This window comes from Rhinopithecus roxellana, chromosome 7, assembly GCF_007565055.1.
Source record: "Rhinopithecus roxellana isolate Shanxi Qingling chromosome 7, ASM756505v1, whole genome shotgun sequence".
Taxonomy (NCBI): domain Eukaryota; kingdom Metazoa; phylum Chordata; class Mammalia; order Primates; family Cercopithecidae; genus Rhinopithecus; species Rhinopithecus roxellana.
In genome coordinates this window covers 125874040-125892294 of record NC_044555.1, presented here as the reverse complement: position 1 = coordinate 125892294, position 18255 = coordinate 125874040, and the positions used below count along the sequence as shown (strand labels likewise).

Sequence of the window (18255 nt, the reverse complement as noted above, 5' to 3'; positions counted from 1 at the left end):
AATGTCCTCTAGGTGCCAGATATTGAGCTATGCAAATAATGTTGATTCACTCAATGAATTATTATGCAATTATTTTTAAGTGTATAATTTAGAAGCTTATATGATAATCTGAAAATACGCGTATGATACTTTTAAATGAAAAAAAAGGCAGGATGCAAAATGTGTGCACACTGTAATATAAACAGCACAAATAAATAATAAACCTATATACAGAATAAAAGGCTAAAAGGAAACACACTAGAATCTGAGTCGTGATTGTATTTAGGTAATGCAATTATGGGCAATTTTTAACTGTTTTATTATTTTCATATCTTAGTATTCTCCAGTTTTTCTTTAATAAACATATATTATTTTCTGGAGTTAGAAAATCCTACTTAGAAAAAAATCTACAACTTTGTCTCTGCTGAATAAAGGACTAGGCTAGACAGGGGAATGACGAGGGCCTTTAGGTTGGGGTTATGCCAGTGGCACAGGGCACTTGGGCTGGCTTTGGTGACCCAGAAAAGGCTGAGAAAGTTGGCCTGTGAGTAAAATGCAGAATTCCCTTCCTGTGCAGGGGCACATAACAAGTTATGACTCCTCCTTTCTGAGGACGTAGGAGTTCTTAGTGCCCCCATTGAGCAGCCAGGAACTTGCTAGCCTGGACCTGTAATCCTCATCCCACAGTATGTGCTCACAAGGGACACATAGGACATCTTTGTCCTCACTCTGACAGTCCAAGACCTACAGCTTGACAGTTTGCTGCTTCTTAAGCGTCTTCTATTGTAATTCCAATTAAAAGCCAAGTATCCTGCTCCTAGCTTGGGTCATTGTCTTCCCAGAGGTCTTTAGCCACAGTGATGAAGTGAATCTGGGGGTTTGCTGACTTTTAGAAGATAGGCTTCAGACCTTCTTAACTTTTTTCCTGAAGCCCAAAAGTGCTTGACACCGAGGCATATAATTGCTACTTAAATGGGACTGTAGGAATTAAAGGCCCTTAAACCTTGTCGTGGATCAGTGTTTCCCAAAGTACAATCCATTGGACCAGATGCACCAGAATCACTTGGAATGTCATATAACAATGCAGATTCCCTGCTCCCACTCCAGTCCTACTAAACAAGAATTTCTGGGCATGGAGACTAGAAAATAGTACTTTTTACAGGCCCTTCATGGGGGTTTTATGCCCATTAAAGCTAGAGAAACTCTAATGTAGAAGAAAGAAGTCTTTCCCTGCAAACCCTCCCATTGCACCCTAGCTACAGGGAACACTGCGGCACCCTAGCCACAGGAAACACTGGGGCAACCAAACGGGGAAACTGGTCACTTTAACCCCACTCTACTTCTTTTGGGTGCATGGGGAAATACGTAGCATGGAAAATTGACCAAACCTTAAAACTTGACTCCTCACAGGGCCTAGGTGTGTTCAAAATGAGCATACTCCATACAAGTCATTCATTTGGATTTTCTAAGAATCCTCGTGTATATGTCTACATAGCACTTCCCAGTCAGGTTATTTCATTTGAACTTTCTACTTGTTGGGTTCCTTGCATCAGGCAAGAGAGCACAGTGGAAAGGGCAGTTAAAATACCAAGAGTGAGGCTGGACTTACTGGCTGACTGGCTGGGTGAATGTGTGTCTGCTTCCCAACATGAGCCTCAGGCTCCTCCTCTATGAAGTGAGAATCTCAGTCCTGCAGCCCACCTCCCTCTACAGCAGGCTTGTCCAACCCATGACCCACGGGCCACATGCAACCCAGGATAGCTTTGGATGCGGCCCAACACAAATGTGTAAACTTTCTTAAAACATTATAAGATTCTTTTGCCGTTTGTTTTACCTTATCAGCTATCATTAGTGTTAGTGTATTTATGTATGGTCCAACATTTCTCCCAAAGTGGCCCAGGGAAGCCAAAAACTTGGACACCCCTGCTCTACAGATTGTTAGGAAGGTCTCTGCATTTTCAGGAATGAGATAACAAAGTATTTATCTCTGGGCCCATGAAGGGAATTGGCAGATCAGCACCCTGCCCCCCAGCATGTCCTTTTGAGAAGCCCTATCAGGTCCACACAGAGCGCACAGGGATCATATTTGTTCTCTAAAAGGGACTCCAAGCCCCAGGACCTCAAGACCCTGCCTCCCTGGTTTTCTATTTGTGAAAGACTTAACTGGGCAAATGGTAAACGTGTCAGTTAAATCATGGGTGCTTCGGGGGACTGCTTTGAACCTCAGAAGGGCCTCAGTTTCCTCATTTCTCAAATGGGGTTATACAGAGAAATCTTGAAGTTCCTTTCTAGCTACTTAACAGCATTTCTAGGGGTACACTCCTTCCACAGCACTTTTTCCCCATAGCTCTATTAATTCTAAACATTTTCATATCACTGAAACCTGACAAAGTCCTGGCACCATCTTTGTGAGGTAGATATGGGAGAGAATTATTCCCATTTTCTTAGATTTAGAAAAGTGAGGCAAAGTAAGTGACTATCCCAAAGTCACCCAGGGGAGAAGAGATGAGCTGAGACCAGCCTCCACACCTCTTGCCCCCTGCCCATTCTTTTTCGGTACTCCTTGCTAGATCCCAGGAGCTGTCTGTCAGTGTGCTGACACCACTCAGGAAAATGCAAGTTTCATCCTGACACCAGAAAGACAGAGCAACGATTACGCTTCAGTCCCCAAGGAGGCAGAGAAATTGCTTTTAGTTGACAAGTGCATCTCCCACACACATACCCCTCTGGTTGAATGAAAAGATAAAATCAAGTTAAAAATCCCAAATGCTCACTTAATTTTGTAAAGCATTTTGCTCTTTGAGCTAGGGGTAGGCAGGATGAGAGAATTTTCCAACTCCAGAAGTCTCAACAGGGTGGGGTAGGGAGAATAGTGGGAACTAAGGGGGGCACAGAAAAAAAAAAGTCAGAAAGAACAAAAAGCATGGGGAGGTTTTCTTTTAGTTTTGTGCCATAATCAATAAGAAAATGGAGTTTTCTGAAAAAAGAACTAGAAAAAACTCAAGTGTGTGCTTATGCCTTTGAAAAACTACAAGACATGCAAGCCACTGACATTTCCATTCTAGATGAAAATTCTATGGCTTCCGATAACAAGAGTTTAGGGGCTCAGCAGGGGGACTGTCCACTTCTATGTATTACCATAGACTCCTGGGCTTTACTACCCCGAAGGTCATCCCTGCAAAGCACTTGCCTTTATATATTTAAGTGTATCAGCTCCCGACGTACTCTCATATGTATTTTCAATCTGAATTACATACAGCTTTGGGAGGTTGGCAGGACAGAGCTTAGCACAACCCTCATTTTACAGAGGAAGAAACTGAAGTTTGAGGAAGGGGAGTGACTTGCCTAAAGTCACTGCCTTTTCTGTTTGTTTGGAACCTGTTCTTGAACCACTTTTGTGCTTCCTTCTTTTGTGCAGGGTTCCCTCTCACACTACCCATATCCAGCCTAAAATCTGGCCTTAGATCTTGTATGTCTCTTGACCCCTCCCCTGGACTCCAAAACTTGGAGACTTTCACCTTGCTGAGAATTCCAAAGCCCTTAGAAAACCTGAGAATCTCCTCAGCTAAGAACATTTTATTCTTAGTCGTGAAATGTCATGATATCTGCAACATATTTTCAAGTATGTGTGTGTATGTGTGTATATATATATATATATTTGACTCTCTCACTATCTCTATATGTTTATATATATTCATATTATATAGATAAATATATATCTATATATTATATAGATAGAGAATTTATTGTGCATATATATATACACACACACAAGTATTTATTGTGCTGTTCTTTCAAATTTACCATATGTTTAAAAGTCTGAAAATACAAAGTTAAGGGGAATCTCCTCCCAGGCAGCCACCCCACCGGTTTACTCTAAAATTTGAAAGTTAATGGTACATCCCTCCCACGGGGCTCTACCCCAGGACTCTATCAGGATGACCTAGCCCCAAACACAGAACTAGCTCCGCAGGAAGGGAAGGCTACACCTGTGAGTGGTTGTGATGTCTTAGATGGAGCTTGGGTGCTGGTAAGTGGCTGCCTGTACTGCATTGGAGTTTAGGGTGAAGGATTTGATTGCAAAGCAGCTTAAATTAGAGCCCGAGAGGAGTCCTTAAACAAATTCTAATTAGAGCTGGCAATTTTCCAAAAATAATGTTTTATTTAATTTCAAAACTTGCTTATCAGGGTTGAAAGTGCCATTAGAGATAATCTAGTCCAACCTCCTCTCATCACGGGGGCTGGTGGGAAGGGGGCACTGAGATCCAGAAAGGGAAAGTGACTTACCCAACATCGCCTAGCAAGTTAGTGGCTGAAAAGGGACTAAAAGCCAGGTGTCCAGCATCCTAGTCCAGGGCTCGGTCCATTACATCACACTGCTATCCCACTTTGGCTTCCTGGGTTCTTGAAAGGTCATCTGCCCACCCCAGGGCTTGCTTTCTTCAGACCAGCGTGGCACTTGGGGGATTTGCAGTCAGCGACAGTCCCTGCTGCTGGGATCTGAGCCAGGCGCCTGAAGATGGCACCTGTCACATCCCATTGGAATGAATTACCTCCCTATGAAACTGAGAGGGCCAGGCGGAATCTGGGAGCGGCACCTTGAGAGCAGAGTCAGTCCTGGCCCGCGCGGCTAGTGTGCCATGGACATTCAAGGTAGAGAAGGTCATGGAAAATATCCTGAGCACTGTTTGCTGGGGAGCTTTCCACCTCTCTTGGACCCCAAGTGATTTATTGATTATTTTAGGGACAGCCACTCTGGTTTATTGGTTTAACTGCCATTACTCGTGAGGGGGCTGCCTGCCTGCTGCGTCCCCTGGTCTGTCTACTCACAGGATTGGTTCATGGGACAGCTTAGGTGGACCCTCGTGAGCCTGTCGGGATTAATGGCATTTGACTGTAGATCATGAGAAATCTCATCAGTTGCTGTGGGTGGAGGTGGATGGAGCAAGCAGGAAGAGGGCAGAGGAGAAGAAGGAAGATGAGCAATAGCGGGAGGGGACAAAAAGGACGAGGGAGAAGGGGGAGAGGAACGTGCAATAAAGGAATTCTCTTGTACAACAACCACTGACATTTCTGAGCCTGTAGCTTCCTCACTTTTAATCATTCCCTTCATTAAGTGCCATTTGTCAATGCAAATGGGTCTTTCTCTGTTATAACTCAATCTCGGGACAACCCACGCCTTAAACAAAGATGCAAGGCTAGCTCCAGAGCCCTAGGTTTCCCTAACTAAGGGGTTGTTTGCCCTTCCCTCCCTGCATTCCTCTATCCCAGGCACCATAAGAACACCAAAATTGGCCCTAGGACAAAAGATACCAAGGACTGACTTTATCTTCTGAGCTACTTTGGGTCTGGGCCCCGCCCAAGGACCCCCTCTTCTGACTTCTGTGGCCCAACACCCTTTCCTGCTATCAAGCACCAGGGCTTATAACTGTCCTGCTGTTCTACCCTTCAGATCCCAGGGAAGTTATGAGATTGAAAACTAAGCGGTAAGGCAGGAAGGTGCCATCAGAGATGCATCTGCCTAGGACCAGAGAGCAGCCATGCTGGAGAAGAAGGGCTGCAGCTGAGGCTGGGTCAAGTGGCAGGACGGCCATTTGATGCATTTGGCAGGCTGTGCACACATGTTGAATAGGCGAAGACCAGGGTATATTCAGAAAGCCTTTCCTTTTGCCCCTAATAAGGAAACTTCTGGCCAGAAGAAACTTAAGGCCCCTAGTGCCTTAACAAATACAGGAACACTTAAGTCTCTGAGTGACTGTGGATCCTGACTTCATTGTTAAGAGTGGCTCTGGGGTGGCAGTTTCAGTGACAGGGAAGGAAGAGATTGTGTAACATGGGTATAGGTCATGGACTGTAGGCCCTCCTCACTGGACCAGGCTCTGGGGCCTGGTATCCTGGGACTGGGGCTACAGCTCTCTGCCATCTCCCTAGGGAAAAAGCCACAAGTATATTCTCCAAATCACACACCTTGCTGTCCTCAGAGACAGTCCCTCAAATCTACTCAGTGATCATGAGATGCCCTGAAAGTTTTGGGGTCAACAGTGTTGATATTAGTGTCCAAGGCCAGGTTCAAGGACCAGGTGCAGAATGTTGGTTCCTCTGGCTTTTTTGTCCTTTCCTCCCACCTCAAAGGAAAAAAGGATCCTCTCTGGGGTTCTCCTCACTAGTATTCTGAAGCTCGGCCCCTTCTGCTGCTGCCACCTCAGTCACCAAGAAGCCTCTGACCCTCTTTTACGTCTTCTCTTCCACTGACTCCTTCCTTCTTACTCACATCTCAAACCTCCCCATAAAGCATAATCTCTCACTTAGCCTTGCTCTACTTGCTCATGGGTCTGCAAAACTTCTCAAATGTGTAGTGTCTACCATCAACTCACTATTTTACCTCTTTCCACTCCACTTCCACTCTTGAGGCCTTCCTAATTCTAGATGCAGTGGCTCCTTGTCAACTCTCAGCCCTCTTGGCCACTTGACAGCCATTTGCTACCCCATGAGCTCTTTCTCCTTATTAATTGAAAACTCCTCTGCTTTCAGTCAAAACTCCCAGGTCTCATCTCTCAGGATTCTTCTTCTGCGTGTTCAGTAATCCTCTCTGTCATCTACTTATTAATCTTTTCTTTCCCTGTGGGCTTCTTCTTCCCCGTAGTCCACAAAAACATTGAAACGTTCCTATATGGAAACAATCTTCCCCCAACCCTGCGTCCCCTCCTAGCTATCATCCATCCTTCCTTTCTCAGCCTTAGTCCTTAACACCTTGAAAGAGTATTCTAGATATGCTCACCTTACTTTTCCCCAAACACTCCTGCCATCCACGCAAGACAGCTCCTACCCCCTCCATATTTGCACACACACACAGCCCCTCTCAATACTGTTACCAATGTTTTTCTGGAGGCCTACTCCAAGGGGACATATCTCTGTCCTATTTTGATTTTCATTCCCTGCACAATGCTACATTGTAAGTCTCTATTTATTGAAACTCACTCTTCCCTTGGCTCTGACGACACTGTGCTGTACTGGTGTTCTTACCTCTGATTTCTCCTTCTAGCTCTGTATTTTCCTTTGGTACCCTAAATGGGAGCATTGCTCAGGTCCTGTCCTCAATGCTCTATTCTTATGTGGAGGGGCTCATCTACTCTGATGGCCCTTATCTTTCTGGATCACTCACAATACCTAAAATAGTGTCCTCCATATAGTAGACACTTAAGTAATGTTTACCTAATTGATTAACATTTGTTAATTGCACAATGCCTGGTACACTTCAAATGTTCTGTAAAGACTATTATGGGAGATCTTACAGTTTACAAGCATTTCCTGTGTATTTGCCTGTCTTCATCCTCATCATAACCCTGTGAGGATGATTTTTTCTTATTCTCATTTTTATAGATGAGAGAAGAGGAGGGAGCTAATGTTTGTTTTCTGCCTATTCTGTGCCAAGTGCTTTATACACATTTTAATTTAATTTTTACAACAGCACTGTGAAGTAGGTGTTCTTAGCCACATTATACAGATGGGAAAACTGAAGCTCAGAAAGGAATTCAAGATCACAAGGAGCATATAATTTGCCTCCTCTGCTATTTCATTGTTCTGTAAATTTGATCATACCAAATTTAGTGAGCAATACTGGGGAGGCATATAAAAGGTATCATACAGTGATATTATAATTATTGTTTACATATAAGTATTTTTTGGTTTGCATTCATATGAAATTTAATGTCACGCATATAAAGAGCTGAAGAGGAAAATAAAACCCTTCTATTTCCAAACATTCTCTGCCTTTCGCCTTGCATATTATAATAAGAAGAACAGATTATTAAATGTTTACCGTTTGCCAGGCATTATGTTTAGCGTTTTACATGTGTGCTTTCATTTAATTCTCACTGCAACACTATGAGGTGGGGGCTATTATTATATCTCAATTTATACATAAGGTAATTGTGTCTCATAGGAGTTAAGTAACTGGTTCAATGACCCCTAGTTAGTTTCTGAGGTAATTGAAATTTTAAGTCAGGTTGGTCTGACTCCAAAGTGAATATTCTTTCAATGATAGCAGGCTGCCTTTCTAAGAGGATAGGGAAACCAAGTCTCAGAGAGATTGTAATGTCAGGTCTCCTGACTCTACATTTTTTTCCACTTCGCTTCGGCTGCTAGCATCTCTTTGTTGAAGGGACTGCTTTTATTGTCAATAATCTTTCTATGTCTGTGGTCTGTCTCCTCAACTACATTGTCAGCTCTGCCAAACCTCTTTAGATCCCCCACAGAGGGTTCTCACTAAATACTTGTCAATTGATAAGCACGGGGCTCTCTTCGGTTGAGAGAATTATTAATAACCATCAGACTTTGACAAAGCCCTTCTCATCTCCAAAGGAGTTGAGCCCTTGGAGCTTAGGAGATGTATCAATTCCTCGCCTTGCTGCAGCTTGAAGTCAGGAGCCCACACTGCCCGCCTCCGCACAGCATCCATTCTCCAGGGAGCCTCTATAGCGTCAGAATCATTTCACCGAAGGCTAAATTATGTGTGTGACTCTGGGAGAGCGAGGTCTCCGTAAAGGGGGAGAAGAATGTGGGCTGTGGTTCTGAATGCAGATGGACCCTGGGGATGTTTCGCACCATCCGAGATGATGTGTCAACCTCTAGCAGTGGCACTCCATAGAACAAGCTTTAAAGAGTGATCTTTACTGTTATTATTGGGAATATTAATAATATTTCTTACATTTGTACTGTGAACTCCCATTTACGCGAAAGGCTCCTGCACAAGAATTCATTATTTTTCATTTGTGCTGGACTTCCACAAAACCTTTTGGGCTTCGATATTCCCCCCAAAAAATATTCCTCTGTCCAGTTTTTTGGGAAAGGGAACCACCCCAGGGAAACAGAAACAGCTGAGACCCTGAGAACGGGAACCTTAGCTGGCTGGGACTGAAGGCCAACAATTGATCCTGCCGAGCAATGAAATATGTTTGGAGCCTGAACACAGATCCCCAATCTCCTTCCTTCTCTTTGGCTGTTCCCGGAGCTGGCAGGACCTCCCACCCCAAGCAGAATCTGTAGTTCCTCCCGCAATCAGAATTCACTCTTCCTCATCCCTTCCCCCATCAATGGCCTCAGGGACACTTATGTGGAAGCCACCAATTATCTCTTCCCCTCCTCTAGACCAATTTTCTCATGCATTTGTATGAGTTCACTTAGCATCCTGCAAAGAGACAGGCAGTAGTAATAATCATAGCTAACATTCATGGAGCTTTTACTATAAGGAAGGCACTATAATAAGCACTTTGCATGCATAATTTCTCTTCATCCTCATAATAGTCCTACGAGGAAGGTTTATTTGGATCCCTACTTTAAAGAGGAGGATGTAGTTTCTAGTGAGTAAGCAGCCTGCCCAAGGCCACACAGCTAGCTAATGCAGAGCCAGGATTCAAAGCCAGATCTATGAACCCTTCCAGTATACTGTCTTTCAGTATCGGCTTCCACTTCTTGGATAAAAACAGTGGGACCCAGAGACTGGAAGGCCATGTAGCATTCAAAGGAAAGAGTCTCAGGAAGTCAGGAAATAGTTTTCCTCCAATTTCTGCCAGTAACAGGCTAGATGAGACTAGGTGAGTCACTAAAATTCCCCTGTTTCTGAATCTGCAAGCAGGGTCCACAGTGTGTGAGATGCGAAAGAGATGAGCCAAGGAAGGTTAATCTACTCCAAATCTATAGAGTTTAAAAGCACCATGCGAATGCAAAGTGTTCCTTATCATAATCCTTAACATTATTATTCCAGCCTATTCATCTACCAATGAACCTGGGACACAGTGCCTAGCTCTGCCCCTGGATTCTGGTGCCATTTAAGTGCCAAGACAAATGGTCTCAGGGAGTCAGGGGTGATCCATTATCTGGATATGGATTATTTCTCAGGAGTAAATTGTTAGCCCTGTCAGGTGGCTGATGAATTCTCCCACTGCACCTGGGGGCTCATCACTCTGCATGGGACGTGTAGGGAATGCAAGTAGCGCAGCAGCTGGAGTCACAGTGTGACTCTGCAGATGGGGTCCTGGGGGCGGGGAACAAGGATGTGTTTGTTAGGTTCCAGGGAGCAGCAAACGACCCCACCCATCCTTGAGTGAAAAGACAGATAATGAACCCCACCCACCCACAGCCCAGCCCAGGGCAGAAAAGGGTAACTCCTTCCCTCTCCTGATGTCTGAAGCATCTTTGGGGAGAACAAAGCACAAAAGAGGCTGATAGATTCATACACAAGGAGATATTGACAGAGAGATGAGAAGAATGGGCAAGAGAAACAGAAAAACAAGACATGGAGAAAGACAGGGAAAGAAAATGAATAAAATGAAGGATCACAGAAAAGAGACACATGGAGGAAAAGGAATACAGTTAAAAGAGAAACCCAGAAATAGGAGCTAAGAGGAAAAGAAGAAAGAGTAAGAAGTAGCTAGTGTGGTGGCTCACGCCTGTAATCCCAGCACTTTGGAAGGCAGAAGTGGGCCCACGAGTTCAAGACCAGCCTGGGCAACATAGCAAGACCCCATCAATAGAATTTTTTTTTTTTTTTAATTAACAGGGTGTTTTGGCATGCACCTATAGCTCCAGCTACTCAGGAGGGTGAGGTAAGAGGATCGCTGGAGCCCAGGAGGTCAAGGCTGCAGCGAGCTATGATCATGCCACTGTGCTCCAGCCTGGGTGACAAAGTGAAACCCTGAAAAAAAAAGGAAAAGAAAGAAAAGAAAAAGAAAGAAAGGAAGGAAGAAAGGAAGGAAAGAAGGAAGGAAGGAAGGAAGGAAGGAAGGAAGGAAGGAAGGAGGAAGGAAGGAAGGAAGGAAGGAAGGAAGGAAGGAAGGAAAAAGAAAAGAAAGAAAAGAAGAAAAATAAAAAAAAAAGCAGACTCAGAAAGAATCCCCAAAAATGGGAAAAGTTATATAGAGAAAGAAAAAAATAAGAAAAAAGGAAAATATATGGGAAAAGACAAATCCAGAGAGAAAACAAGTAGGGGAAGAGAAAGGGGAAGAAATAAATAAAATACAAAAGAAAAGTATATAGAGAAATATAAAAATAGAACAACCAGAGATAAAGGAACACAATGAAAGAAAAAAGGATGAGGGAGATAAGAATACTGGGGAAAAAATAGGTGAAAAATGTTAAGAAACATAGAAGAGGAGATTGAAGTCTTTAGGAGGACCAGAAATGATTTTTTTTCTCCCTCCCTCCCACTTTCACTGTTAGCCATTCTTGTGGTGTAAAATCAGTCAGACACAGTCACACATTCTGAGTCAAATAAGCACATGAAAAATAGCACATCTGGACACAGAGGAGCTGAAAGATTTGAGATGTAGGCAGCGACAGACTCACAGCAGAAAGAGAGAGCCAACCTGAACACAGGATGGGCTCCAGGCAGAAACTGCCAAGGAACTAGATATACCACTGCAGAAGATGACACAAAGGCACCTCAAAAGATGGACATGTGAATAGACAGGTACACAAGCAGACATCCACCAGGGTGGGAGGAGGAAGTTTGGCCTAGCTCCGTTCCTCCTCTCTTCTCTTTGCCTTTGTGAAATACTCTAATAATGGGCATTTACCATTCTGGGTCTCCCGCCCTTGGGATTTTCCTTTAGGCTTCGTGAAGGTTGGTAGCAATGTGTTTCATTTAAATAAACTCACTCCTGCTAGGGTCTGTTAGTTACTGTATCTCCCCTCCTGGGAACAGACTTCTCTCACCAGTTTAAATGATCATATCCAAAAGACCCCTTTCAGGCATGAGTGTAAACGGCTGAATATCAGTCCCTTGGCTAAGACAGAGTTGGAGTCTGTCTTTATGCTTACTCCAAGACTAGAACTTTTTCCCCCAGTATGCCATGATCCTCCTTAACTTCACTGGACTTTCCTTTTCACCTCTGCAGTTTGAAGCAGATGAGAAGGGGAGGCTACGCATCAGGATCCCTACTCGAATAAGAGGAGTGTCATAAGATTTCCTTGGCTAAAAAGTGTTTCTTGTGAAAGCGAAGTTTGAAAACCTCAGGGTTACACAGGGCCGGATGAATTCTAAGGGTCCTTCCAGCTCTGACATTCTGAAATTCTATGACTAAGAGCTAATTTGTTCAAATATAAACCCGCAGTAATTGCACAGAACTTGATTGAATTTTCTGAGCAAATATGGCGTCACTGTCTGCCCCAATAAGTATTTAGCCATGGCCCCAGTTTAATGATTTTGTGCAGTATCAATATTTCTTGGTGCAGTTTCCAGCACTGACAGGTAGGTGCATGATGATGTGAAATATGTGGGCTCAAGATGCCCACCCAGGAAAGCCACAGGTGGTTGTTGGTGTGTCCACCTGGCTTGGGCTGACACACAGACTGCACCAACTCCTCTGGCTAGTGCTGGGCACATGCAGGGGTAGCACAACTGCCTTTGAAAAGGGCATGCTGGTTGGGTGGGTGGATCAGGTTGCCCTAAAAGCTCAGGGATGCTGTAGCCAACGGGTCACAAAGAGAATAGCAATGAATGGGGCTTGCTTTGTACAACTTCACTTTGATACAAATCATCCCTGAAGGCTACTGCCTCACTTAGTATTCCATTCATTCATTCATTCATTCTACAGAGAGTGCGTGCTCTGTGTCAAGCTCTGTGCTAGAACTAAGGATAGAGACATGAACAAAATGCAGTCCAATATCTCCCAAAAATCTCATTTGTGAATCAGAATTGTGGTACAGTCAAGGGGGCAGTATGTGAACCAAAGTCAAAGAATACTGATGCTGCTCAGCATCAACAAACTTAGGCTATGGATAAATATTTATAAGAAGAAATAATTTGGTAGGAATATTACTATATATGCACACTTTTAGTTATTCCCACTGGCAAAACTGATGAATCAGAGACCTTTTTTTGTATGCAATATTCAAGACGCAAAGAAGTCTTATAATTAGCTCAGGTAAAATAACTTGATTGTTTCCTAAGTACAACTCTGAAAAAGTACAAATTAATTTAATACTTTTTGTTTATCTTTTAGTTACACATTATCCATGATAGGGTTTTATTTGTTGGTGGTGGTTTGAGAGCATTGTGTTTTGGAGAGAATTGAAACATTTACTGGAAGAGAAAGGAAGATCGGTTCCTCTCTTTGATTCTGTCATGACACTAAGCCTATCATTCCCAAACAGAGATACATTTATATATGTTTGTGAGTTCTCGTGATCATTTGTCTTTTATATATTTAGACTTTCACACATGCACCAACCATACGCAAAGCACCTTCTCTGACACGTGCACTGGGCCACGTATGGGAACACTGGAAAGATTAGAGCATAGCCCCTGCCCTTGAAGGGCTTCTACTCCAGAAGGGGGGAGCCAACAAATAACTCAAGGACTTTATGATGAGTGGCATAACAGAGGTGTGGACAAAGGGAAGCTGAGAAGAACAGGAACTAAGAGATGAGGGTACGTGGAGAAGCTTTAAGAGACAAGGTGGCCTATGGTGGGGTGTGGTGGAGAAGGTCTGAAGATTGACCCTATTCATCATTGTGGGGCTAGACGGAGCCATCCTCTTTCTCCAAACTCTGTTTTGCTTTGTTTTAATTAGTGGAATGTATTTGTGAGAACCACAGAACTACACAGCAAGCAGATCAGTCTGTAGCTAGGATTAGCCCAGTAGCCTGCATCAGTTTAACTGCTTCAATTTAGGATGAAATATAGCCACTCCTTTTGAAAAACACAATGCAGGGAGGTGGGTGGTCAGAGACTGGCTCCTATCCCCTAACCTTAGCTTCTTGAAAATCAGATTTTCCTTGCCTACCCAGCACTCCTATCTAGCAAAGTTATTCTTTTATGGGGGCAAAGTTGTTTGAGTAGCACTGGGTATCATGGTAGCTCTCAAATTATTCACATTCCAAAGGAGGTTTAATGATTTCCAAGATAATTGGTTGTAGAAATAAGTCCTTCTAAAAACCCAGCAATAGAATGTTCATGATGCCACAGGATGATTCAGAACATTTGGCCTTAATTACTTTGATTGTCCGCCAGGATTTAATATATGAATATTACATTGCGATCTTCAATTTAATTTCTTGTGTAAATGGATTGTGGCAGAATCCGGTAGTCCTGAACTGGCACATAATTCAGCGTGGGAGACACTATCTTAACTCATCTCATTACTCAAGCCATTTGTTGTCCTTCAGGCTTTGACAGCCAGGAGATGGGAAAGTAGCAGAGGTGATGTGATCTCTCAACCTGGGTCCAGACAGACATGAGCCATAGTCTCTACCGATTACGTTGTTACACAGACACAGACAGCACTTATTTTCAGAAGAAAAAAAAAATGCCCCAGTCAATATGCAGCTGTGTGCTCTGGTCTTTCATAGCATAATGGAGTGGAAAAAGCTGGGGCATGCATGCAAGAGACCTGAGTTCTAGTCCTAAGTTGACCACTAACTTGCAGTATGATCTTGGGCAAGCCACTTAATTTCTCTGAGCTTTCGATTCCTCGTCATTAGAACTACATAATCTCCAAGTGCTTTCCAGAGTGAAGGTTTTCTGACGTATTAATAGCATGTGGCAAATCTGACAGTTTTGGCACCATGACTAAAAGACGGTTGTTTCTATCCATCTGTGACTAATAAGCAGCCCCCCAAGAATGGGCAAAGTTTGAGGGAAGGGAGAGCGAGACAGGGCAGATAAGTGCGAGGGAAGAAGGAAGGGAAGGTGGAGAGAACAGCCCTGCAGCCTTAGTGAGCTATCCCTCAGGGCCCAGGTGAGCTTGTTAGGACCTTAGCAAAATGGGGGACATTTCAGCCTGGGAAGCTTGATGGAAATTACAGGAATAAAATGAGACTCAAAAAAGCATTAAATGGGAAGCCACAGTGCTGGAGAATTTATTTGTACCACATATAACAGAGAGCTTACATCTAGAATGCATAAAGAACTCCTAGAAATGAATATGAAAAGAACAATCTAGTAGGATAAAATGGACAAAAGACTTAAATGGAAATTGTACAAAAGAGTATATCCAAAAGGCCAATGAACATATGAAAAGATGCTCAACCTCATTAGTCATCAGAGAATTGCAAATCAAACCACAATGAGATACCACTGCACACCCACCAGAGTGATTAAAATGTAAAAGTCTGACAATACTTACTGTTAATAATGATTTGGCACAATGGAAGAGTGCAAATTGGTACAAACTTTGAAAAACTGGCAGCATCCAGCAAATGGAATGTGTGCTTATGACTCAGTGATTCCACTACTAACAGAAATGCAGGCACATGTGCACCAAAAGTCAAACAAAAATAACCATAGTAGTGTTAGTCAAACAGCCCCAAACTGGAAATGCCCATCTGCAGTAGAATGGTGAACTCAATTGTGGCATATTCACAAAAGGGAATATTATGCAGCAATGAGAAAGAACAATATCAGTTTTATGCAACAACATGGATGAATCTCACAAACATAATATTGAATGAAAGAAGCCAGAAACAAAAGCATACATACTGAATTATTACATAAAAGTCGGTAACTGGCAAAACTATAATGTTTAGGAATGCATGCTAAGGTGTACAAGTATAAATAAAAGCAAGGAAGTGATTTTTGGAAAAGTCAAAAAAGTTGTTACCTTTTAGTAGGGGAGAAAGGAATTATGATTAGGGAAGGGACACAAGTAGGGCATCAGGGATGCTGATAATATTCTATTTTTAACTGGGTAACAATTAACACAGGTGTCTCATTGAACAAGTTGTGCATTTATGATTTATGCACTTTTCTTTATGTGTGGCATATTTCACAATTTAAAAATAAAGCTTTAAAAATACAGAGATTGAAAAAAGTCAAAGCCAAATCTTTGTTTCAGACTAATGTGACTCCAATTTCTGTCCATTCTCTCACGACCCTGCAGATTCTAGACTCTCGGCAAAGAGAGGACAGAGGCTGTGTCTCATGTCTCTCAGTATTTGCCTGCCAAAATCTTCCAACTTTAAAACTAACCTGACTCCAATTAGTACCTAACAGCCACCAGCCAATTGACTGCAGTTAAAGACACCTTGTTCCAACTGCTTTCTAGTTTCCTCTCATTTCCCCATTCTCAAACTATTCTTGTTCCATTTCAGTTCCATCTTTCTCCTGAGTCTTTATTCTGTCTTCTGTTTGCAGCCCTGTTCCTTCCTTATGGACTAATGGCTGAGTGACCCAACTGGATTTCCTTGGCTTGAACCTGAGCAAGCCCTCTCTCTCTAAAGACTTGAATGCCTACTCCCTTCACTGAGTGGTTTCTTCTGTTCCTGGCCAACTCAGGTAGGGTATCTACCACCTCCCCCTCCCTAGATCTTATAGGGTTAAAGTGCCTTATCTCAAATCCTTGGGGCCAGATGTTTCAAAATTCAGAATTTGGGGAATTTTATCAAGCTAATCATGTGTATTTGCCAATATCACATAACACCTCTCGCAGGTTGCGGCATAGCTCCCCATAATCAAATACATTAATATTTTTGTCATGAAATATATGGATGTTCACACTAAGTGGGATAAAGAAAGACTATCATAATATAAGTTAAAATGAGTTTTAACATCAAACTTATGAGAAAGTTTTTGGTTTTCAGAGCTTTGTGGTTTGGGAAGTGAAAATAAGAAATAGGAGCCCAATGCTTGTTTGGTGGATGGATGGAAGGATGGAAGCATAGAAAGACACAATGAATTACATGTGTTTATCATCCCAAGTGACAAATGTGCATTTAACGAGAGTCTTCATCACTTTAACCAATTGTGGGCACATCAGATTCCACCGCTGGCAAGAGGAACACTAGTAGAAAAATCTACCACATAGGTCTGCTACCAGAACATGGATGGCCTGCCTGGGGTCAAGTGGCCATCCCTGGGCCACTCTTCTGCATAAAACATTCATCCAGCCCCTTTTCCTGGCTATGAGTGGGGTAGGCCTAACTAGAAGGGAAAGTTACGGGTATGGCAAGTACCTGGGGCTAGTCTGTTGGGTCCAGTTGGAAAGGAATGGATGGGCTTCAAGCACCAATTTCAGGTGGCCCTCCTTAAATAGTATTGTTCTCAGCAAGGCTTTGCAAAGGTATTGAGTGGAATTAGTTCAAGATCACCCTTCCCAGCAAGTACTCAGAGTGCAGTAAGTATATATTTCTAGGAAAGGGTACAGTTAGGTGTTTTTTACTTCCAGCCACCTGGGAGTGTGGATACTATAGCTTATTGTCCTGGGATGCTTCAGAGGCAAAGCAGTGAGTTCCAGGAGAGGCTAGCAAGGGACTAGAGCATGAGTCAAAGCCAAACCTTCAGGCTCCCCCACCCAGGAGACACCAAAGAACCATGGGAGACCTCATCAGGAGAAAACCACGCAGCCACTTTCAGGACCGATGCCTAGAGGAGAAGCTCAGGGGAAGGTGGATTTGAGGAGAGGTTAGGAGGCTCAGCCTTAGAGCGCCAGAAAACTGGGTTGTTTGCTCCCAGAATATGGAAACTGAGTCACCAGGTAGGCATCTCCCATAGCTCTGCCCCAGGCTTTTCAATCTTAAAACAGTAAGACAGGACTTACATGAGCCCTTCCGTCTTTTTCTGCTCTGCTTTCCAGAGTTCATAAATCTATGATTCTCTTTTAAATAATCTTTGTCTTTTTTTCTCATAAGAGTAACACATGCTCCTTGTTGAAACTTTGAAAAGTTAGGTAAATATATAAATGTTTAGACTCACTTATCATCCCACCCACCTCTTACACATTTGAGTGTATTACCTTTCTGCTTGCTTGCTTTTATTTTCCATGTCTTTATAAAATTGTGATCATAGACTTTTGTATTTTGAGTTAGACACTTAAGTATATTGTGAGCATTTCCCATGTCATCACAAAAGCTATCATTCTAGTCTAATTTGAACATCTACCAGATATTGTGGGGCACACTTAGCAAGGATAAAATGTGTAGCCTGCCTTTATGGAACTTATACTCTTGTTGAGAAGATGAGGCTGATATACATGGAACCAATAGTGATAAATACAAATGGAATATAATGAAATGTCACTTTGAGGGATAGGCTGGAAAGACAGTAAGAATCCAAAAGAGGGAAAGATTGATGTGGGTAGCATTATAAGTGGAGGCTCCTGGAGAAGGCAGGACTTAAATTGGCCTTTAAAGGATAAGAAAAAGGAGAATGAGAAAGGTAGAAGCATGAAGAAAACAGACACAATGGGGGAAAGTTGGATTGAGTAATCCCAAACCCTTTATGCTTATCATTGTTGTTGATGATACAGAGCTACCCAGGGCCAGGATTTCAGGACTGTTCAG

At 42.9% G+C, this 18255-nt stretch overlaps 1 long non-coding RNA gene across 1 annotated transcript in view; it reads left to right on the top strand.

The window, feature by feature from the left end:
* Positions 1 to 18255, top strand: part of LOC104658125 — a 38534-nt gene that overhangs the window by 2274 nt on the left and 18005 nt on the right. The window contains exon 2 of the long non-coding RNA XR_747387.2: positions 16112 to 16252. This is a non-coding gene — a long non-coding RNA (uncharacterized LOC104658125). The remainder of the gene's footprint in view (positions 1 to 16111; positions 16253 to 18255) is intronic.